The sequence below is a fragment of the Pinus tabuliformis genome, chromosome 9, assembly GCF_031772625.1.
Source record: "Pinus tabuliformis cultivar Carrire ecotype Pingquan chromosome 9, CPIR1, whole genome shotgun sequence".
Lineage (NCBI taxonomy): Eukaryota > Viridiplantae > Streptophyta > Pinopsida > Pinales > Pinaceae > Pinus > Pinus tabuliformis.
The window spans coordinates 1,097,952,962-1,097,977,695 of record NC_142307.1 but is presented as its reverse complement, the minus strand read 5'-3'; the positions used below and the strand labels follow the sequence as shown (position 1 = coordinate 1,097,977,695).

At 40.6% G+C, this 24,734-nt stretch overlaps 1 pseudogene; it reads left to right on the top strand.

Annotated features, from left to right (window-relative positions):
• The window catches only part of LOC149152502 (F-box/kelch-repeat protein At5g15710-like), a 70,439-nt pseudogene extending 47,154 nt beyond the window's left edge, over positions 1 to 23,285 (top strand).
• Positions 23,286 to 24,734: the final 1,449 nt, after the last annotated feature.

Here is a 24,734-nt window from a genome sequence, read left to right as displayed (position 1 = left end):
AGTTTGGCACACCCTCTGCCTAGAACTCCAGAGCAGTTTCTTTTGGCCTTTTTCAAACTCTATAACTGAAAAAGTCCATCCGAGCATTTGTCACTTCGGGCTCGTTAAAACATCGAAGGAGACTAGAGTCATCTTTAGCTTTTTCTCGACTCTTAAAAAGTGAAAAAGCAAGTTGTGTCTAAAGTGTCGTTATAAAATTTATTTTAAACGGAACATAATCACCTCCTATTCCTGCGTTGATCTGTAGGTTGAGAACATGGAACGCCCCAACCAAGGAATTCCACATGATGGAAATCCTAGTCCTTTCTCCTCTTGGGGAGAAGTTGGTGCGCCCCACATGGCCACATTGTCGCTTCCAGGACTGACAATTGGCCTACCAATTTGGCTATTCTCAACCAATGTAGTTCAGAACACCATGGTTCCTGAACAGTCGAGTCAACAGTTAGATCAGTCTAGAGCTGCCCACCAGCCTTCTACTTCCTATAACTCTTCTTCCAATCCTTCATCTTCGCAAGGTAGAGCCGGCAAAAGCCAAGCTCCCATGGAGAAGAAGGAGAAGAAGAAGAGAGAGAAGAAGAAGAAGGAGCCTAAGGTGACTGGGGGCAAGCAAAAGACATCTGACAAAAATCCACACACAACACAGACCGGGCCTAAATCGCCATGTGTCATATGTAAAGGAGACCACTTCCATAGAGATTGTCCCTGTATTCCTCGGATACTAAGGGACTGGTCCCCTCGTTTGCACAATTCGGGAGCATCAACCTCTGATAGCCATGTTGAATGCTTACCGTCAACCAGCGAAAGTGAAGGTTCAAGACAAAGAGGGGGAGTAAGATCCCCCTGCAGACTGTGTGAAGGCGATCACGCCATCCACCGTTGTCCCTTCTTAGACGAAGCTAAGAGAGTTTTGGAATATTGTCCGGTTTCACCGTTGAGACTTCCTCCTGGATACAAAAAACTCGTGCCAAGTCCTTCACTGGTTGAAAATACAGCTAGCCCGCTCAAGTGGTCAGCTGAAGCATCAGTCATTGAAAATGAACTTACTGAATCCAGACCGGACGAAAGTACAAAGGTCGAAACGGCAGTTGACCCGGTTCTTCCTTCAGAAGTTTCATCTTCAAATGACACCGTCATTGAAGATTCATCTCCAAATGACACCCTCACTTAAGAGAATAAGGATGACACCATCCAGATTCTTTTCATCAACACAGACTCTGACGAGCATCAGGGCAATGCGCCCATTCCTTTATCGCAGGAAGGAACATCGTCAGGGTCATATCCGGCCGTGTATTCGGTCCCACCACCAAGCAACCTGGTTGTGTCCTTTGATTGGAATCAACTAGGCAGACCCCGGTTGCCAGCCAGTATACCATTCAGAATCATCGTCCAAATATACAGAATGGTAATGGCTGGCACTATCATTGATAAAGGGGCATCTGTGAGTATCCTTTCCTCTATTGCTTGGAAAGCACTGGGTTCCCCGGCGCTTTTGCCTGAGATAAGAAATCTCTCGGGTTTCGATAAAGGAACCAGTCGACCATTAGGGATCCTCCCCAATGTGCCTGTAACATTGAAAGGGAAGACCGTTCAAATGAACGTGATGGTCGTTCAAGGACCCTTGGATTATAACCTACTCCTTGGACGAGACTATATATATTGCATGGGAGCAATAGTCTCCTCACTCTTTAGAGTAATGTGTTTTCCACACGAAGGAAGAATGGTCAAGCTCGTAGACCAACTTTCATTTCCGGGATCATGCATCGCAAATAGTCACATACCAACCCTGAATGGTCTATTCAATCAAGAAATGTCTCCACCCCCAGTCCTTCTTCCCGATGAATGCGAGTGATTCGGAAAGATGGGACTGGAACCCAGGGGGCATGCATCCTGGTCTGCTTCGGGCAGAGAAAACCTTGGGTGTAAGGTAGAATTTCCGCGGGAGAATATGACTAGTTCGTACCCCGTCCGTGGATGGAAGAGGGGTTGTTCTGGAATAAGATTCTTTTGTCAAATTTACGTGTTTGACAAAGGTCATTCACCCTTGTCTATTTCGGTAGACATTGCCGAGGAGGTGTTTTGTTTGAAAGATTAACGGGACAATCTTTGGGTAACCTGAAAGAGGTAAGCCTCTCTCGATTAAAACAAATGTTTTGGCGGAGGGTAAGTAGAGGTAACCTTGAAACTCTGTTTTATACCTGGGGGCATACACCTTTTGGAGTGCAAGCAAGGGGCGACTATTTATTTTTTAAATTTTTAGGTCCTCCCTTTAAACCTGTAGGTCTGACCCTTTAAACTCGTAGGATTGGCCGTTTCCAAACTTGCATGAAGAAAGGATGAGAGGGAGCATAGCTTTGGTAAGGCACAAGCTCTATAAAAAATGGGATCTTTCAGGAGACATTCTTATCTTATGACTGGTATATCGAGCAGTTTTAGCATAAATTTCATGCTCGTTAAAAAATAAATGCAAGATCCGAGCAGTTTTAACGCGGTCTTCATGCTCGTTAAAAAATAAATAAAAGCAGTGAGCAATGTTTCCCCCAGAGTTTAAGCTCATTTTTAAATAAAAAATGAACCTATTCCGGTAAATAACCTCTGTGATCATAAATTTATCAGCCATAAAAAGCCTTGGTCGTGTTTGCACCTGCCACCTCCACCGTCATTTGGCCGATCGTTCACCTCCATATGATTGTTTACCCATTTTGAGGAACAGCTGCGAAGAGTGATCTCACCTAGCCATCCTTGTGACACTGCCGTGATTGGAAATTCCAACCTGTACCTGGAATCAGTTGCTATCCCTGTTTATCACTCGTTCCTCAAAAGACGAGTCTTCTTTAAGCTCTTTTCATCTGACTCGTAAAATATGAAAAGTTTGCCGAGTTTTGGCCTTCCAGCTCGTTAAAATGACCGGAAGAGCTATCCCTCCTCTAGATTTTAATCTTTTTGGACCTGAGGGATTATTGCACAAAAAGGTCGAGCGCTTGTTTTATTCGGCTCATTAAAGTTATCGAAAACTCATCCCTTCTGTATTGTTTTATACTTTTTCGGACTTAAGGGATTAGATGACGAAAAAGGAATTTTGGAGTTAACTTTCTGTACCTTTTCAGACTCTCTAAAAATGAAAAGGACCGAGTTTTCCTTGTCGTTAGACTCGTTAAAATGATTAAATAGCGACAAACTTGTCTTTAGACGAGAACGAGTTTCCCTATCGCTAGGCTCGTTAAAACATAGCGATGGGCTTGCCCGAAGGGCAGGTTATAGAACAAGCATATGTTATCCTCCTCAAGCTTGACAAAAATAAAGAGGTACTGGTCAGAAATGATTGGGGAAAAATTGGGAGAACCTCAAAGCTTTAATGGTAGCAAGTCGCTCTTGAACATGACACTTTTCCTCCGTATCACATCAGGTTGGGTTGTTTCATTCACCGGTCTCATCACCATGGTCTCGCCAAACCATCCACATTTGGGGTAATGCTACCGATCCATCGCATCAGTGTCGTTATATGTTCAAGAGATGTTGTTCAGAAAGAGTCAACCGTGTCCCATCCACTGCCATACATTATCCTTCATCCACCCATGATCGCCACCCTGAATCATATATCACAGATTGTTTTTACCTCCATTAAAATCATTAACTCCGTTCCGTGTCACTGATGTGGGATTCATTAAGGCCCTCCTTTGACGGATCGCTTCTTGTCGACTTCAGCTCATTATCCAAGAAGTTGATATAGGAACAACCCCCTCAGTACTTTGAAGCTTGCATGCCTCAATGGCAAGTTTCTCACTTCCGGCGACAGGTATACATCAATGACCTTTGACCAGAAGATTTTGCGTGGTGTTCGACGCCAAGTCCTTTATTCACACCACGTGAAATGTACTGCAGTACCTTGAGGGTCATTATCATTATCGGTGATTCCTCTCGCGCTTGTTAACGGTTTACATCATTGACCGGTAATCAAGCGATGTCTTTCCATGTTCGACTTCAGCGCAATTCTCACATGGATCGACTTGTACTTAGAGTGAAGATCGAACGAGTTTGAAGACCCCGGATCTAGTTTCATCCATCCAGGCTGCGATATATATTCAGGAAATATAAAGACATTTGACATGTACATCATTGCAGCAGATGATCATCCTACTCAAAGGATGATAATTTCAGCAGAGAATTATCAGTCTACCATCAGACGATTGTCTGTTCTATGTACCAAAATGAATTTATAAAGCTGAGCATGGGAATGCCCGCCTCAGCTAGATCATGAAAGCAGAATGAATCATAATGTATTGTATTGTATTTTATTACAGGTCACCTCTCAGCGATTGAATGAACTTCGGATCCTCCTGATAAAGCATTTCACCCGATAAACGACCTCATACTTTAGGGGGCAACTGTTATAGACATTTTTGTGCCTTACAGCATGAAGCATGAAATGTACATAATCTAAGGGATCCAAAGTCCCTAAACATGTTGTTCCTACCCCTAGAGGAACAAGGTCAGCAAACCACAGCACTAAATAGCAGTTCTCCACCTGAAAACACTCAAAAACAAGGCAATTCGGGATCATGTCAACTGCTCCACTGAGCATCTGCGCTGAATGTCAACTGCTCCACTGTCTACCTGCGCTAAATGTCAACTGCAAAGAAGGCTACCTACGCTGGGCGAGTTGGGACATGTGGCACAGTCATTCCTCAAGGTGTCAATGCCCAGGAAGCTTCTAAAATGACACTTGGATCAAGGAATTCGACTGGTGATGAGTAAGAGGGTCTAGATCTCCAAGTGGAAGCAAGAACCTCCAAGTGGACTCAAGAACTGAAGAATAACTGAAGTGAGAGAGGACACTAGTCAGCTTCATGCCAGCCTCAAGCTGACTCATCCTTTCTCCAAAACTCCTATATATAGAGCTCTCTCATGAGGTCTAGGGAGGCCGGAATCTTGTGAATGTAAGGAAGTGCTGTTGGTTTTAGTTTAGAACTATTGGGTGGTTTGCTTTGAAGGAGGTGAAGAGGAGATTTCTTTCTGCTGGGAAGGTGATGCTGGATTGGGCCTTTTATGGTTGTATCACTTCCTGAACTTTACTTCTTCCATTAATAAAGCATTTGAGGTTCTTCTATATGCATGTGTCTCAATGATGTATTGTTATACTTGTGTATTTGATTTATTCTAATCCTTGAATCAATTATGAATGTATGCTTCTTGTAGTTTCCCTCTCTTGCCATTTTGCAGGATCTTGGTGTAGCTGGGCCAGTGAAAGAGCAAGGAGCTGGGAGCAAGCAGCAAGGAGAGAAGATTGGATCAACCATTAGCGAAAGACATCGGTTAGTGGATCTCTTTCTCCTCTATTTTACTTTCATAAAGAAGAAATCTTAGATAGCTTTGCTTCGATTGTTGCTGAGGTACTATCACCCTTAGAGTGGGATAGGGTCATTCCGTATTGGATACTTTTCCCAACAACACTCCTGCTCCCTCATATTTATTTTCTTCCACCATGGGAGGTCATCGGGGTAGGCGAGGCTGGTCATGCAAAGGTTCAAACAGTTCAAGCCCTAACTCCTTATACCCCGATCTCATTGGGGACATGCATAGAAAAACAAAGAAAGAGCAGACCAATACGATACCACTGAGCTGGATTTATAAAGGAATTAAATTAAATATAGATATAGAAAGAAACACAAGATACAATGAAAACATAAAATAACAAAGTATTGAAAATTGTTTACATGCATTAGGAAAATAAACAAACTCAGGCGATGGTATCTTATCTCTGAGAAGAGATCTGGTGGATACATGCCTTGTGAACTATGTTAAAATGAGGCTCAAAGCCCTATTTATTATTTAGAAACAATGGAAAATTATAAACATCCAAAAACCTAACCCTAGGAGATGAAGCGCCAAAAGTCTGTTGGCCCTGTTTGGGTAAATTGGTACATCAACTTCCCAAGTTCATAACATCCGATCTATGTTTGATGCGTATGATACCTAGTTATAAAGATCTATATGAAAACTACAACTTTCAATTACAAACCCATATTGTAGGTTAAAAATTTTCCCATATTCCACAATAACGTCGTTTAGAGCCTCAAAACGACTCCAAAAGTTTAGGACCCGAAAAATTACCAAAAATAGTAAACTATGCTACAATTAAGGAAACTGAAATAAATAATGGTGGTCATCCAAGTGGAATAGGATGGTGGCCACCAATATCCACTTGGATCACTCCTCCCCCCTTAGGAAGCAATGGTTCACATTGCATTGAGTGCCTCCATGAGATAGGGAAACTTCTGTTGAACTTGGTCCCTAGAGAGCCACTTGCCCTGATGCAAGAGTTGACCAACTTTGACAACTTTATATAGTTGGATGTTATGTTTGTGAGTGATATTGATCTGTGTGTTCATGACTCAAAATGTTGTGGCATGTTTAATGCACTCCAGGTTGAGCTCTGTTGGTGTCAATTGCTCAACAATGTTTGATGTGTCCAACAATCGTGGAAAGTATGGCCGAAGGCGGTCCACATTGAATATAGGGTGAAATTCAAGAAATGTGAGGATACTAAACTTGAAGGCGTTGTATCCGAAAACCTTGGTGATGGTGTAAGGCTCGTATCAGAGTCAAATTTTATGATATGCTCGAGCGAGGCGTTCTTTCTACAAATGTAACCAAACATTGTTGCCTACTCGAAACTTATGGGGCACCCGATTCTGATCATGTCATTGTTTTTATTTGGCATTGGATTTCTCCAATATGTCATGAACCTACTGGAAGATGTGCTAAATGTGCTCAATAAACTTGGTGGCTTTATCAGTTTCATATTGAACATGGGAATATTCGTCCTGTGTAGTTGCAAAATGCAATGCAACATCAAGGGGACATAATGGTTGAAATTAAAGGCCCACTTTAAAGGGACTATAGCCAATCGAGCTATGGAGAGATATATTGTAGTTGTGTTATACATAGGGAAGGCTCTCATCCCATTTCTTTGGATGCTTTATTTTGTACATGCATAGTATGTGCACAATCGTCCTATTGATGACCTATGTCTAGCCATCAGTCCGGAGGTGGAATGTAGTTGACTTGGTGAGTTTGGTGTTCAGCAATGACCAAATGCACAAAAAAAATGCGCTTAGAAACATGCTATTTTGATATGATATAATGGCATGTGGGATCCCAATATATACCCAAACACATTCAAAGAAGAGTCTGGCAGTGGCCTCTACTGTGGTACTCTCCTTGTAGGCATCCAATATGGCCACCTTAGTAAATATGTCGACGACCACAAATACATAGTCATTTCCATGCTTGGTGGAAGGAAGGTTAGACATATAATCCATGGATATGGATTCCCAAGGCCGACTAGGAGTAGGTAGAGGACTATACAAGCCTTGCTTCTTAATAGTTGGATTTTCAATGGCACAGGTGGTGCAGGATTTGATGTATTTTCCAACATCCTATTGGAGATTTGGGCAATAAAAATGCTTCTGTAGTATGGCCACAATTTTCTCCACATCAAAGTGTCCTCTGACCCAACTATAGTGTGCCTCCCAAATAAGCTTGACACACTCACTTGAAGGAAGAAAAAGGTGGCCCATTTAGCATAATAATGCACCCTGGAGGTGGAATTCTAGAACTTGCTTGCCATCCACTAGCATCTGGTATGTGGTGGCGAATTATGGATGTTTTTTATATAGTTGCATCCATCTAGAAGTCTCGTGGCCAGAAGATTTGAGAATAGTGGCCAGTGTTGCAATCAGTGGCCGATTGAGGCCATCTGCAATGTGATTGGTGTTGCCGTTGTTGTATTTGATAGTCAAATGGAACTCTTGCAGATACGTGGACCACTTCTAATGTCCATCATTCTACAACTTCCCTTGTGTCATAGAAAATTTTAAGGGCGAATCTTATCCCAAGAGAAAAATTTAAGGGGTTTTATATTTTGGAGGGACACATTTTTTATATTACACCCCTTTTCTATAGCTAGCCCGAAAATTATTTAAAAATTAAGTAATTATTACATTTTAGCAATAAAAAATAAGGTGTATAAATAGTCTAAAGTCCTGATTCACCTGGTTTGGAGGTTGGATTAACTTGAAATCATTTGATTTCCTGGTTTGGAGGTTGGATTTGGTTGCAATCACCCGATTTCCTGTTTTGGAGGTTGGATTTGCTTGTAATTGCCCTAATTTCGTAGTTTATAGGTCATATTTGGTTGCAATCAACCTCTACCATTCTACGAAATCGAGGGTAAGGTTGAATTCAGGGGATTCGAATTTATAAATTCTATACTCCTCATTGTTGAGCTATGGGTGTGTAAGTCCTCATTGTAAATTATACAATGCAGTTGTGTGAATTCTACAGTGCGAGTGTGTGAACTCTACAGTGCGAGTGTGTAAATTCTTCAATCCTTTTTTGAATGCACTCTTGTTTGAGGCAAGGTGGTTACTAATATTGGAAAGGTATTTCCGAGCCCTTGTACTGGGTTAATTTTTTTTTTTTTTTTCTTTCAGGTTTTCCCACTCAGTTCCACCACCATTTTGTCTATAATCCATTTCGGTTCAATAGCTTGTTCTGCTACTAGTGTTCCAATAAGATATGTTCCGACATTCCTCTCCCTCTGTTAGGATATATTCCAAATAATTTGGGGTGATTTGTGCAAATTTGATTAGGGATATCAACCGAACTGACATATAGCTCTGGCTCTCGATCTGCTTCTACCCCCCAATCATCCCCATCTTTGTAAATCAAAATGCTAAATAAGCGCACTTCTGACCTCCAATTGGGCTAAATATGTTGTAAAGGTTGGTCCAAGCCATTAGTAGAGAAATGAGCTATTTGATATTTGTCTTCTAGTGATTATTTTTTCATCTTTGGTATGTTTAGGTGCATGCACAAATATTTTTTGGAAATCCTAGATGTGTACATTTTTGTAAAGTTTTATTTGTTTGTGTATAGTAGGAATTGTGGCAAGGAGGACATCATATGTTGGGAGGTTTTTGGAGGTATGTTCTCCAAAACTATTATTGGGATGGTTTCCATTATCACTTCCTGCCAATTGCACTACCTTTTGCAAAGTCTTGTTACTCTTAAAATGGGAGTTGCAGTTTGAATGGAATTGTAGTACCTTAGAATTGCTTTGCTTTTCAGAAAGGGAGAATCTTTTTGTGCACCTTAGAACAAATTGAAATTTGATTGTATATAAATATATTATTAGGATATATTTAGTAGTTTTGATGTTCATATTGTTTATTAAAACCTAGTTTTTTGTTTGCAGTAAGCTATCATGGGAATGCACGAGAGAAAATGTGAAACAGGTGATTATCATGACCTTGAGAAATTTGGTGGTTTACTCATTTTGAGATGGTGTATAGATTCATGAGAAAATCATCCAGGAAGATTGTTTTTGCATTGGCTTACCTAGTATTTGAATGTCCATAGGAGTTCAATGCGCTTCTTTATGGCCAATACATATCTCCAAATTCTAGAGCTATGGTTTCAAAGATGAAGCATTTATTGTAAGTGAAATCATTGGCAATTATATGAGAGGGGATGGTTATGGTAAATTGATTCATTATAAAACTATACGAATTGATAGTTTCTAAAACTATCTACAAAATAATAAGTTTGGCCTCTTGTATGAAAGGATTTTTTTAAAAATATCTTCTATTGTTGGCTTGATGGGGCTTGACCTAGGTTCAAATTTAACTGCGCCAACCAACAAAACCATGATTGTTGGCCCTTTCGGTAACAACGTGCATAGCGCATGTTGCAGTCTCACCCAAATTAGTATTGGGGGATGCTAGAACTAGGTTTCTGCATCCAGAGGCTCGTGTGATGGTTTCCTAAAGTTCTTATGGCTCAGATCTAACTTTGAGCAGCCTTACCCCTTCCAGATAGACAACTTCTGCAACTCTATCTAAACAACTTTCAGATATTTATGAAGGTACTTAATTTCACTTATCATGCATAAATGTTACAGATCTACCAGTTTTGTGTAGTAAGTAAGCATTAATTCATATAAAATAGATTACAGAGCGAAGATACATAAACTTTACAGAAGTAAATAAAAGGACACAGATGCATCAACTTCGGCCCAAAACAATATTTATTAAGTATAAACATTCAGATTATAGACTTTTCCCCGTGCACTTATCTGGAGGGGCCCACACACTTAGCCAGAGGACTTACCAAGGTTTTCGCACACTCAACTGCAGGAGCCTTCCCCTTTCACCTAAGTACAGGAAACAAAACATTCCTGCCTTAACACCTTACCCTTACAATGAGTCTTCACTAATTGATTGATTCTTGGACTCATTATGACTCAAATTTATATAGCATCTGCTTTACAATACCACGGTCTGTGGACCATGGGCGGGTCTCAAAACAACTCTATCACCTACCCAACTAAGGAAATAAATCCCCTTTGACTTCTACTAGCTTCGCGCTCCTGTTCCACATTTCGTGAAGACTTTACATTCATTACAAAAAGAAGCTACAAAATTTATCCAAAATTGACCACATGGACCCCTTACTAACATGCCCCCAACACAAATTGGGTGAATCGACCTTGAGTTACTCAGCTGGTGCATCAATCTTGTTGCAGAGGTAATTGAACTCTATCTTTAGGATCTGTAAGTCAGTAGAACCTTGCATCGTGGCCTGTTGCACTTCCTCTACCATCTTTTCTGTAGTCGGGCCTTCCATCGTAAGGCACATAGTCCTTTGAGTCTGCTGGAGTGTCTTCAAATTCTCTTGGTCTAACAGAGTAAGTTGGATGGCTTCCTCTGTCCATTGCTTTATTCTGGATTTTAATACAACTTATTTCCTTTTCATCTCCTCAATCTGCATTTGAAGCTGTTTTCCTTCTGTCAAGCAAGTGAAGCACTGGACTAGTGCCAAAGTGCGTGCTATCGCCCTAAGTTCATCAAACATTCGCTGCATCTCCTAGATATCTATGACAAGTTTCTGCAGGTTTGGGTCCTCTTGCAGAGTCATCCATAGTTCCATTTCCTGTTCGAAGATCAGTGTGCAGCCTATGACTGCTGCATCCAAAGTGGCCATGCTCTCCCTGATGGCTGCTCCGTGTTGCTGTTGTACTTCTGGAGGAGTGGTTGGCTGCAATTTCAACTCCAGCTCTAAGATCTTCATTTGGAACTCAAATGTCACTCAACTAATCTCATCCTTTGAGTCTATGATTGTGGCAGCCAACTTACGAATCATTGCGACTGCTTCTGCATCCTATCGAATGTGAAGTTCTGGCAGTGTCTTACATGCCTATGCAATTTCTGCCTCTAAGCTCTGGCTTCGTGTGGCCAATCCTTTGTTTTCCTTCAGCGCCTAAGCCTTTTCTGTGAAAATATACTCATTATTCATCTTTAACACCTAGTGAAGTTTGCGTCATTTGCCTCTATGTGAAGTGATCCTTCTGGTAACGGTATAACTCTGAGGTCTAGAGTCCTGTCTGTGTCCAGTACCGATGTGCTGACTTGCTGTAGGCTCGCTTGAATCTTGCTCACTTGTCCCATGCTCGCTTGTAGATGACCTGTTTGAATTTGCAAATCACACAGATCCTTCTGCATGTTCTCGAGTGCATGCTGGTACTATTGTTCAAACTTTTTCCACAGTTCGGTCATTGTATCGTGGATCTTGTCTCTGATTTCATCCAAGTCCCCCTCAATGAGGACCATTGGATCTACATGGACATGCTTGTCTGATTTTTGCTTCTTTATAGGCCCGGAAGTGGCCTATTTGGTTCACTTCTGCAGTTTAAAGGGAGTGCTCTGTAGCTTGCTCAACCTCTTTCTTTTTCTGTGTAGATGTAGCTTGTGCAGAGGAACTTTCCTTGACCTTTCTTGTTCTTTCACTGAGTTTTGAGGGCTTCCACCACTCACGCGGCCATTTTCCCTTAGCTTCCTGTACATTTGCGTCGGTGACTAGTTATGAAAACTTGTACTATACATTCTTAGTATCTTGCCTTGCGTGGATGGATACATTGTGAAAATATGCTTTAAACTCTATGTAGGCTTCCAACTGCACAAACAGGGTAGGTGACAACCTCAACCTCTGGGTGATCACCATGCGAAGGTCCATCTCAACCAACACCCAAAATATCTTCGTTTCCATGATCCTCTCTAGATCATTTGTAGCCCACAACGAAGCGAACTTTGTTGCCTCTGGTAAATCAACCTCATACGGAGGGAACTGACTGTCCTCTGGAAGTCTCCACACAACTAGGGCAATTGAAAACAGCAACTAGACATAGTGTAATGCCTTGCAGTCGTCATGTGCTTTGCGAAAATTCAACATAAACTCTTTGCAGAGGTACTGCACCCAGTTATATTGCACCCCCTTCGCGCATTATGCAACCAATGAAATGACTGGCTTTGAGACCTAATATGTGTGACACTTTCTCATGACCTTGCAAGCCAAGATCTAGGCAGAAAACTCCACTGCCTTGTCTATGATGGAATGGGTAGAGTATTCACACAACTTCTTCACTAAGCCAAACTTGTTCTTGATATGATTCGCGAGTTGTTTTTCTTTTCTCTTTCCACCAAAATTCTCGGTTGGATCCACCCATTGATAGGGAAACCTTGTGATGGGGTGGATCAACATATATGTAGTGGGGATGGGTTCTCCCAGCCAGAGACACCCATCATGAACTAGTGTAATCAATTGGCGTATGCACACCATGTTGATAGTGGTTCTACTAAAATGTGGTACCCATAGTAGATTTAGCAACCCAACCTTCTCAACCCCCGCGACCCACTTCATAGTCTCTAGTCGTGTGTCTCCAGTCTCCTCATAGTATATCTTCACCAAATATTTGTTTGTCGCCAAATGTGGGAATTTCTCGTGATCAACTAGATCCCAATCCTCCATTTTGAGTGTGGGAATGTTCACTAAGAGCGCGCCTTCAAATGGCACTTTCTCCAGCAATAGAGGGGTAGAGACTGTGAATTTAACATTATCGGGATCCTTGGGTACCTTCTTTCTGCCCTTTCATGGAGGGATATACTTTGGGAGCCTAGTGATAGGCTCTCCCTCCTTAGCATCCAACTCTTCAACCCCTTTGTGAAGGTCCTCTTTGTTAAGATCCAGGGGTTTGTGTAGCTGTTTAGACTTGTCCATCTTCCATTTCTACCGAACCTCTATAGGGTTCTTCCTCGGCGATTGTCTCACTGGTACATCCTGTGGTTCCTTCTTCTTTTCCTTAGTTGTGGATGGTTTAGGCCTATGTGACCTCGGTGCCGTAGGAACAGACGGTGTAGCCTCCATTTCCGATGAAATTTCAGGGGCTGTGGCGTCAGAGACAATGAATTCAGAGACTTCAACTTCTGCGGGATCAGTCATTTTCTCAAGGATGATTTGTCGACTCCAATTAGGCAAGTTTCTGCACCCCAGTTGTTAAAGAAGTTCCTCCCAATATTCTCAGTTCATAGAATGAAGGAAATAAAATTCACAAGCGATTTTCAGGAGGCAAAGTGTTCTATTGCAAGCTAGCATGCCAGATTTATAAGTGATTTCAAATTCAAATCCGATCATTCCCTCCAATTTCTGATCATAAATGCATCTTTGGTAGTAGATTGCCAAAGATTTGCACCATAAATGCAGCCTACCCGCTCCTCCTAATGGGATTTTCACCATCCAATAAACTACAGTGCATCTAACTACTATCTTTGGACCCATCTGCATGACACCAACCTCCATGGTGCATCACCCCCTGACGCACTTCTGGCTTTCCTCGCGCAGCCCCCTTACTTCGTTTTCCCAGTATTTGGGCAGTGTAGTTTATAGTCCTATACTTCCTTACAGTTGCCTAGAGTACTAAGACTATCCTGCTATCATGTAGTCATTGCTGAGGGGCAATGTCCCCTTTATATAACTTCAATTGGCTTCCATTGACTCTTCCAAGAAATAATTCCCCATTAAGCTTCGTGAGCTAAACTACGCCACCATCTGTAATTTTCTTGACTACATAAGGTCCCAACCAGTGCATTTGGAACTTCCAGGGAACTTCGTAAACTTTCTATCATATAGTAGGACCAAGTCATTAACCTTAAAGGTGCACAACATAATATGTCGATCATGCTAGGCCTTCTCACGCTCCTTTTGCACCTGTTGGTGAAATCCTACTAGAAATGGGTCTTTTCTAATTCCAACAACTATGCAAGGCGTTCCTCCATAGTCTCGTGGTCTGCCATATCTGTTACTTCATGGAGTTGGTTGAGTATTTACCTTGCACATGGTTTTAGTATGAAGTTCTCCCTTGCCTCATGGATCCATGCTCTTCACACACATCTTGAGGTCACCCTATGTTGGAGTTGTTGTAACAATGAGTAGATCGTTGCTTGCACACATATCCATGAGATTCAATTTTGGAGGGGCATCCTAGCTTTATCTTCCTGGCTCTATATTGTCTGATTCTTGGGTCACACAAAAAGAGAACATCCATGATGAAATGCATTCTCTATTACTACTACCTTACTATTGATTTGATTCTCTTACATCTCATTCCTTATTTCGCCTATATACTCGCTTGGGTTCATTACAGTGTCATACTAAACAAAATGAGGGCAGAGTATCTGAAACCGTCGCTAGAGAAGCTACTAGAATAGCTGCATCCAAAATGCCTATACATACTCAATTTGTTACTATTTAACCCAACCCAACCATACAGAATCGATGTTGCAATCAGTAGACTTGGCACAATATGCTCCATGGGCATTACAACCTCGATCCCATAGACCAACTTGAACGGAGTTCGGCATGTCAACTTTTTACATGTCGTCCTATATGCCCATAGGACTGCTGGTATGAACACATCCCAATCATTCCTCTACGCATTGTAAACCTTTGTCAATGCGTTCTCCAGAATTTTATTGAATTCTCCAACCATACCATTTGCTTGAGGATGATAGGGCATACTCTTTTGATGGTAAACCTAAAATTATTTGAGCATCATGACAATAGTTTCATTTAGGAAGTGCATACCCCTATCACTCATCAGTATTTTAGGACACCCAAACCTTGTCAAGACATACTCAAATAGGAACTTCGCGGCTGTAGCAGTGCTACAATCCTTCACTGGTTGTGCTTCTACCCATCTTGTCAAATACTTCGTTGTAGTAATAATGTACCACGCACTCGTCTTTTTCCATGGTGGCTGTATTGGACCCACAAATTCAATCGCCCATTTATCAAACACCTATAATGAAGTCTGAGGATTTAAGGGAAATTCATCCCTTCGTGAGGGCTTCCCCGTCCTTTGACAAGCATCACAAGCCCTGCAATATGCCTTAGAATCCTTATGTATCGTCGGCCACCACAACCCTACGTGCATAATATTCTGTGTGGTTGCTCTGCCTACATAGTGTCCTCCCGCCACTCCTCCATGTGCTTTAGCGAGGATCATAGAGAATTCGAACTTCGATACATATCGATGTAGTATTTCATCAGTTCCCATCTTATACAAGTGTCTTACAATTACAGAAAAATCAGCTGTGCGGACCACCAATTCCTTCTTTTGTTGAGTAGAATATCCTTCCGGTGCTGCGCTAGTAGTAAAAAATTAGATTATATTCACAAAATGATCATCAACGACACGTACCGCAAAGAGCTGCGTATTCAACAACCCTTCCTCCAAATTAGTCGGTTCTTCACCCGTCTCAATTCTGGATATATGATCTGGTCTCGTGTTCAACCATCCAGGCTTTACGATCACCTCAAAGTCATACTCCTGAAACAAAAATAACCACCTACATATATTCCCCCCCAAAACAGGCTTGTTGACTAGGTACTTGAGAGTGAAGTGATCTGTGTAAATTTTGAAATGTGCACCAAACAAGTAATGTAAATTTTTTTGCAGCGCATAGACCATCACCAATCCTTCGTGCTTTGCAGTTGAATAGTTTTTCTCGGCCTTTGACAATGTATTGCTCGTGAAGGCTATAGGGTGACCTATCTCGCCTTCGCCTGGCTGGGCTAATACCACACCTAACGCAATGCAAGAGGCATCCATGTGAGCATGAAATTCATTTTTCTAGTCGAGGAATACCAAAATTGGTTCAGTCACCATCTTTTCCTTTAACACATCCATGCTGTGCTGACACTGCTTATCCCAGTTGAAAGTCGCATCCTTCTTCAGTAATTTCTCCATCAGTGTAGTTATCTGAGTGGAAGCTTTGATAAACTTTCTATAGTAGCCAATGTGCCCTAGCGTTGTGTGCAACTGTTTTACATTCTTCGAAGCTTCTAAATTGACAATCATAACTATCTTTGTAGGGTCTACCATTAATCCCTGCTTACAGACTACATGGCCGACCAATATCCCATAAGGCACACAAAAGATACATTTCTTCATATTTAGAGAAATTTGGTATCTGTGACAAGTATCCAACATAAGGCGCAAACTTGCAACATGGCGCTTTACAAATCCAAATACAGTCCAATCATCAAAATACACTTCTATGAATTTCTGGATGAATTCCTTGAATGCTGCAATTACAACCCTTGAAAAGATCGCGGGTGCATTCTTCAATCTGAATGGCATCACTATGTACTGGAAGCATCCCCACTCCGTCACAAAGGTCATCTTGCTTTGATCTTTCGGCACAATCTTAATCTGATGGTAACTTGAGAACCCATCAGTCAACAAATAAGCTTCTTGTCCACCAACGTTCTCCAAAACTTCATCTGTAAATGGTGTTGGAAATGGGTCATGAACACATGTATCATTGATATTTCTCAGGTCTACCCATTTTCTTATTTCACCCTACTGCTTCTTCTCTTGAACCACCATAGGGCTCACCCAATCAGATTCTTTTACTAGCTCAATGATTCCAGCTTCCAGCATTTTGTCCCACTCTTTGTGAACCTTCTCCTTATACTTCGAATTCATATGGTAGGATGTCTATTTTACAGGCTTCACATCGGGCTTTAAGGTGATCTTCATTACTCCCATATCCCCTAATATTCCTTTCGGGTCTAAGAACTTGGTGGGAAACAAGTGCTCGTACTTGACCAGTAGTTCCGCAACTTTATCAACTCTATCTTCATCCCAATAATCGCCTTATCTTTGCAAAGTTAGGCTACTCGTCAGACCCAATATTTACTTGCATGGTATCCAAAGGTTCTGTTATATAGGGGATATCGAGGGATTCCGTCCATATGCAGTGGGATTGATCCAATCTTCATCGCGCGTAGTAATATTATAGATTTGATCCAAGTCATCGTCCTCCTCATAGTCACAAAATTATTTAGTGTACCGCACTCCTTTAGCGGGATCCAGTGGCAAAATAACCATAAGTGCCTTCTTCTCAAATGTCATGCTTCGCTTCTTCAAGTTAATTACTGCATCCATGTCGAAGGCCCAATCAATCCCTAGTAGCACAGGGTAACGATTACTATCATCCACTACTTCTATTACTTCAAAACCAGCTACAACACTTGCTCCTTCAATATCGATTGTTACCCCATACAGGCACCCCATAAGAATGATCTTCCACTGATTGGCCATGCGTATATGTATAGGAGACCATTGTAGAATAGGTCTCCCCATCCTTTCCCATGTCTTCTTTGGTAGTACGTCTGCATCATATCCCATATCTAAGATGACTTGATCCATTTCATATTCTCCAATATGCACGGCCAACCTCATCTCACGCCCTGTTCGCTTCTTATGTTTACCCAATTTCCTTACAGTGAATTTTTATGAAGGAATCTTAATTTTTCCCATGGAGTTATCAATTATCTCCTCGAGCCCTTCCACCACTTCTTATCCCGCAACAACTTCATACATGTTTTCAAAAAAATAGCCAATAGCGAGGGATCCACGTCTTGTATTTCACTATTTCCAACGGGTTTTTCCTGACTCCTTGACATAGAAGCCTCGATAAAGTTCTTCTTGGCTTCCATGAAATTTTATTTAGCCCAGTTGAGGTCAAACCCGACTTCCTTTTCAGTAGCCTTGCACACCCATCCCTCAGTCTTTAGTTGCTTTCCCTTATCTTCTCCTGTGGCCATACCACTGCGCATTACGATATTAATACTATGGTCCTCTTCACGAGGCTCCGCCCTCATTGTCTGGATGTTGTGCGTAGGTTGTTGCATCTTTTTCTCTTGTATCTTGGCAATCAGTACTAAGGAACCTTCTATCACATGATCAAACTGTTTGCAATATTGACAAGATGGATGCGTTGAATTATGATAGTCATGCACAAAATGTGCTGCTTTTCCACAATTATAACATATGATTTGTCCACGACCTCTGTCAGCCCCTCCTCCTCTTCCTCTTCCTTGACCTTGAAATCCCCCGCACGTTGCACCCACGCCTTGTTCCTGAGACCGATTTTCCACTTGCATTCGATAGGTAGGGGTCCATTCCATCATCAGTTCATAACTTCGGCAGTTTCACTCATCATGTCCAATCAATTTGTAGAAAGTACAAAACAATTGTTGAGGTGTCTGAACAAACTTCTGTAAGAGGTGACAATTATCAGTCACGTGTTTTCCAACTATCTGACAGATAACGCACCAAAATGGTATTATTGTGCTCGGTCCCACAATGTTTTCAAGCTTCAGAGGCACAAGACCTCCTCCAATCAAGTAATTATGATAAATAGGGCAGTGACCCTTATCATGTCCTTTGTCTTTGAATTTTATACACCATACTTCAACGTGCACCTCTAACTGAGCATCCTTTCCTGTCTTCAGACTCCACAACTCCATGTGTAGACTTTGTAGTTGCGACTGAATCTATTGTACCCCAATGTTCATATCCTACACTAGTGATGCTTCTAACCTCATCGCAATCTCCACAGCCTCCACTTGCATTCCTATCTTCTGATGTGATAATGGTAATCTCAGATGTGGCAACAATGAAGCAATATACCAGTCTCTGTGTTGATCATCTGTGATCTTCATATTAGTCTGCTAGATCAGGCATTTTAGCCTCTGATCTAAATCCCACGAGGAACCATTTACCCTCTTTTGTATTTCCCTAAACTTTGTTACAGACTGCGCTTGAGACTTAGGCTTCTTAAACTCATTATTCAATGCTTGCTGAGTCTCTACCAACATCGCGACATGGTTATCTCGACGGAATTTAATATAAAAAGTCAACGCCCTATCCTGTAGTGCTATGACCAGCTGTGTTTTCTTTATATTATCATCAATAATTTGTTGCGCTGCCACAAAACATTTTCAACAAACCAGAATTGTTCGGGGTCTTCTCTTCCCACCCCTTTGAAGATCAGCATCTTCACTACGTTTTCCATGTTGAACGGTTGGTGCGGAGGTGGAGATAGAGGTGAGGGTGTAGGTGTATGCGATGGAGGCGGAGGTGGAGGTGGAGTGGATGGGTGAGGTATTCTTAGTATACCCTGACTTACTATCTGCAACATGCGGTGTAATTAGAATAGTTCCCTCATCATAGCTAGAAGAGGATCCTGACATCGGACTGTACTCAGAGCCCAATTCTCTGTACCTTCTAAAGGGTTGTCCGCTTCGCGTAGTTCCAAACATCAAGGTAATGACATAACCATTTTTTCACACAACATCATCTTAATCCAAGTTTTCAGAGATTTTAAATACATACCTTATGGTCCCTTGAATAATCTGCGCTCTGCTTCGCTATAGTTGATGGTCGTGTCAATCGCGAGCTCAATGACTAATCCTCCTAAGATATGATTAATCCAGTGATTAACAACCCACGTGATGTTACTTTCTGAAGCTTCCAGGTGCTTCACCAACTTTAGAGTCCACACAATAGGCCTGTCAAGCCTCCACGTTCCCTCACTGTCTGCTAAGTTAGACAACCACTCATGCAATTTGCAAGGGAAGAAACCGAAAAAGGCTTCGCTTTTGTGATTTTACAGGTATCTATTCAACCATTGTTCCTTGGATAACCGCGGGTTTTTGTTCTCCTGAGCTGTAACCACGTGTAACTTATAATCGAGCCAATTTTTGATTTCCTTCTTAGTAGGGAACCACTTATTCGACATCACACTTTCCTTAGATAGATCTCGGTCTTGGAAATGGAACCATTTGTTGGGTTGATGAGGCCTGACCCGAGTTGAGCTTTAACTGCACCAACCAACAATACCTTGACTTCTAGCCCTTTCGGCAACAACCTGCATAGCGCAGGTTGTAGTCTCACCCAAAGCAGTATTGGGGGATGCTAGAACCATGTTTCTACATCCAGAGGCTTGTGTGATGGTTTCCTGAAGTTCTTATGGCTTAGATCTACCTTCGCGTAACCTTACCCCTTCTAGATAGACAACTGTTGCAACTCTATCTAAACGACTTTCAGATCTTCAAGAAGGTAATTAATTGTACTTACCATGCATAAATATTACAGATCTAGCAGTTTCTCATAGTAACTAAGCATTAATTCATATAAAACAGATTACAGAGTGAAGATACATAAACTTTGCAGAAGTAAATAAAAGGACACAAATGCATCAATTTCGGCCCAAAATAGTCTTTATTAAGTATACACGTTCAGATAATAGACTTTATCCCTGCGCACTCAGTTGCAGGGGCCTGCGCACTCAGCCAACAAACTTACCAAGGTCTCCATGCACTCATCTGCAGGAGCCTTCCCCTTTCACCTAAGTACAGGAAACAAAACTTCCTGCCTTAGCACCTTACCCTTACAATGGTTCTTCACTAATTTATTGATTCTTGGTCTCACTATGACTCAACTTTATATAACATTCTCTTTACAATACCATGGTCCGCGGACCATGGACGGGTCTCAAAACAACTTTATCATGTACCCAACTAAGGGACTAAAGCCCCTTTGACTTCTATGAGCTTCACGCTCTGCTTCCACATTTCGCGGAGACTTTACATTCGTTACAAAAGGAAACTACAAAATTTATCCAAAACTGAGTCAATTGACCCCATGGACCCCATCCCAACTTCTATATTAACTATTCATTGTATATAACGAGGGTACTTCTTTGATACCAGACAAATTATAATTCACAAAAAGTTGAAATACAAATATGGGGATGGAAGTGGGAATGTTGTGTATTGTGGTATAATTTCAATGTCATCCAATCATAAGCTTTTGTAAATGTACTTGAAATCCATCATTTTATTTTTCACCCATGGGAGTTCCACATGTATTGTGTTTGAGTCCTTGTGCTGAATATGGGTATTGTTGAATTTCCAACAAGCTATATGGTCAGATTTTTGAATATGCTTAGTCTCACATTGTCTATAGAATATGCTTTCAAAATATGGCAGAAAAAATTATTTTCATGATTTTTTTTTTAGAAGTTAAACATAAATAAGTTGCAGTAGGACATTTTCAGGATAAAAAATTCCCCATTTGACAAAAAAGCATGGTAACTAACCAGTCAACAAGAATACTATGAAATATATATTAAGGCAATTGTTGAAACTGAATAAAATTGCTTGGTTTATTGATCAAGAGAATAAAAAGCGACATCTGATAATTCATCAGTGGTAGTGTACAGATGCATGCTATCGTAGACTTGGATACAATTGTAAAACTTATTATCTCGATTCTTCAAACAAGGAAAATGATGAATTGATAATGTTGGGAAATGACCTTTAAATTATAACATGCAAATTTTTTAAGGGAGAAGGAGGATTTTTTTATTGCTTTTTAGATTGGTTCTTTCTGTGAAGGAGCAGAGCCAAATACAGGGAATATAAGCAGCTGATATTCCATATCATTTGTGGGAGAATTTCTTGGCTAGATTGCCAATTTTGAACCTATTCAGGATGTTGAGAGTTTTCATAACCTGGAATTCAATGGCATGCGATTAGATTTATTTCTGATGGCCTACAAGAGGTTACCCCCGCAAGACCTTTTATTCATTATGTTTGTCGAAAACTATAATAGAAATGTTGTTGTTTCCTATAATCCTATAGATGGCAAGTGGGTTGTTATTCCCATGTTGTACATGTCATCTTCATGCCCTTGTTCTGTAACATGTTCAAGGATTCGTAAGCCTATAGTATTAGGTGGGGGTATGTTGGTAGCAGAGAACAAAAATGGGTCCCTTGTTGTTTGTAATTTATTCACCAAAACCCATAGGATTTTTCCTCCCATGTTACCTATGAAGTCTCCCTGTGTGGTAGCAATGGTGATGTATCGAGAGAGAGACAATGAGTATCAAATTTTGGTTGTAAGTGCTGTTGATGGGATTTATTCACAAGTGTATGATTCTAGGAATGATTCATGGAACATTTGTTGTAGTTTTGATGAGAGTTTTTCCATGTTGGGGAATGCTTCTCATTTAGATAACTTTTTGTTCTGCCTCACCCATGGTCCTGATCACTTTTTTGCCTTTGATGTTGATACCGAAACTTAGGATTTGGTTGAGGTTACCATGACCCCTGTGCTTTGCCTACATATACTGGAGCATGAGGGGCCCTTGATTCTTGTTGGGGGTATTGAGGAGCTTGGATTTTTGAAGAAGATTAGTATATGGGAGCTCAATGAGTCTTTCATGCAATGAAGGAAAGTGTACAGTATCCCTGATCATATCTTTAGTAAATTCAGTGATGGTAATCTTAATCACTTTTTCACTATTGGTCTTTGGGGAAATATTTTCTTTTACAAAAACTACTATCTAGTCATTTTCATGCATGATCATTTGGGGAATAGATGATGTGGATTACCAAACTTTCCTATTTACAGTTTCTTGTGTAAGTCAAGATGGTATTTTCTTGCATTGGATCCCTGCCTTGACGCGATGGTATAATGCAGGTATCTTAGTTAACCTATTACCCATAATTCAATAGCGTATATTGCATTCAAAATGTAGGTTTTAGTACCTTCATTTGTGTCTCTCTATAATTATGTGACAAATATAGGGAATGATGCTCATTTAGATGGATTTTTGTTTTGGCTCACCCATGGTCGAGATCATTTGTTGGCCTTTGATGTTGATGTTGAAACTTGGTATTTGGTTGAGGTTACCATGCCCCCTATGGTTTTACCACATATACTAGAGCACGAGTGGTCCTTGATTCTTGTTGGGGCTATTGAGGAGCTTAGAGTTTTGAAGAATAATAGTATATGGGAGCTCGATGAGCCTGTCAATAAATGATAGAAAGTGTGTAGTATGCCTGATAATCTCTTCAGTGAATTCAATCATGGTAATCTTAATCATTTTTTCGGCAAGATTTGATTTTACAAAAACTACTCCCCAACCATTTTCATGTATGATATTTTGGAGAATAGATGGTGGGGATTGACACTCTGTCCTCTTTATAGTCACTTGTGTAAGCCAAGATGGTTTTGCCTTGCCTTGCCTTGATGTGATGATATAATGCAGGTATCTTAGTTAACCTATTCCTGATAATGCAATCTCATAAATTGCATTCAAAATGTGGGCTTTCTTACCTTCATTTATGTCTCTTTGTAATTATGTGACAAAGATAGGGACATTTACTAGACATATTGGCATCAAAAGTGTAAGGGTTAGGTTTTGCTATTATATATTATAAAAATGTGTGATTGTTGTGTTGATGTCTCATTTGTTCTTAATGAGTTAGTAATAGTTTTCCCACATCATCTGCCACGTTTAATTCCCCAAATTGTTGAGTACTCCTAAGCTATTAATTCCATAAGTGACCACTAAGAGGATGTAATAGGATCTTAATCCATTTATAACAGAGTTCATAAGATAAATTCTAGGCTACTAGGGTGTGTGAAAAAATATTTAAGTGAGATAGATAAATTTGGAACTATGGATGTATATTCACCTATTTATGTAGATTTGAAAAGCTTCATAGGTGCCAAAGAGGAAAACTCAAATAGTCTTGCTCACAAGAATCACAAAATTTTATTGAGAAGCATTGCAGGTGGGATGTGTTGTAGCAATTTTTGGATTTGGTAAGTTAGTATCGATTAGTCAAAAAATGAAAATATATTTTAGAAAATGTTAAGTTAGGATATGGACAAAAAAGAATATTAAATAAAAAATGTTAGGGATATTTTTATGAATGAGTCCATATCAAATAAAACGTTAGAATAGATGCCCTAAAAAATGAAGGCAAAAATAAAATGTTAGGCTAGAAAGAAAAGAAAAAATAATAAACTCTAAAATTGTTGCAAATCCAAATGCCACTACTCTTAGTCAATTTTATTTTTGCAAAGAAAGGTTGTGTGCAGATTGTTTAAATGCCACACTAGTTCATACAATACAATTGTACAGTTTAATCATGATTGGATTTGATTTAAATTGTTTGTAAATAGGTAGCAAATAAAATTGGCCCAACAGTTTATTCTGAGCCAATGGAGGAAATAAGGGATAGAAGTAGATTAGTCATTAAAAGGAAAATATTGAGTTGCTAGTCTAAATGCACCTGGATAACTAAGTGAGAAAATGTTAGGAAAGATAAGGGTAGGTAGACAAATGAAATGCAATTGGAGCATGAAAGGGTTTTATCCTAAGTTATAACATTGCAAAGATGTGGATATGGTATGGGCTTTAATTAACCACATTCTAAGTACCAATGTAATTTTACGAATATCATAACTTCATTCATTCATCCCCCCACGACCCATAATTGTCACATCTGCCATAAATCCTGACCCCACTATCACTTTTCGTCTTCGTCGTTAAATCCCTTTCATCTCACCTTACATCCCGCACACTCCCTTAAGATCCGATGGCCCACATCGCTCCTCGACCCTCATTTTCTGTCCGAACTTTATCGGCGGGGGGGGGGGGGGGGGGGGGGGTCCGAAGTGGGCAGTTTTG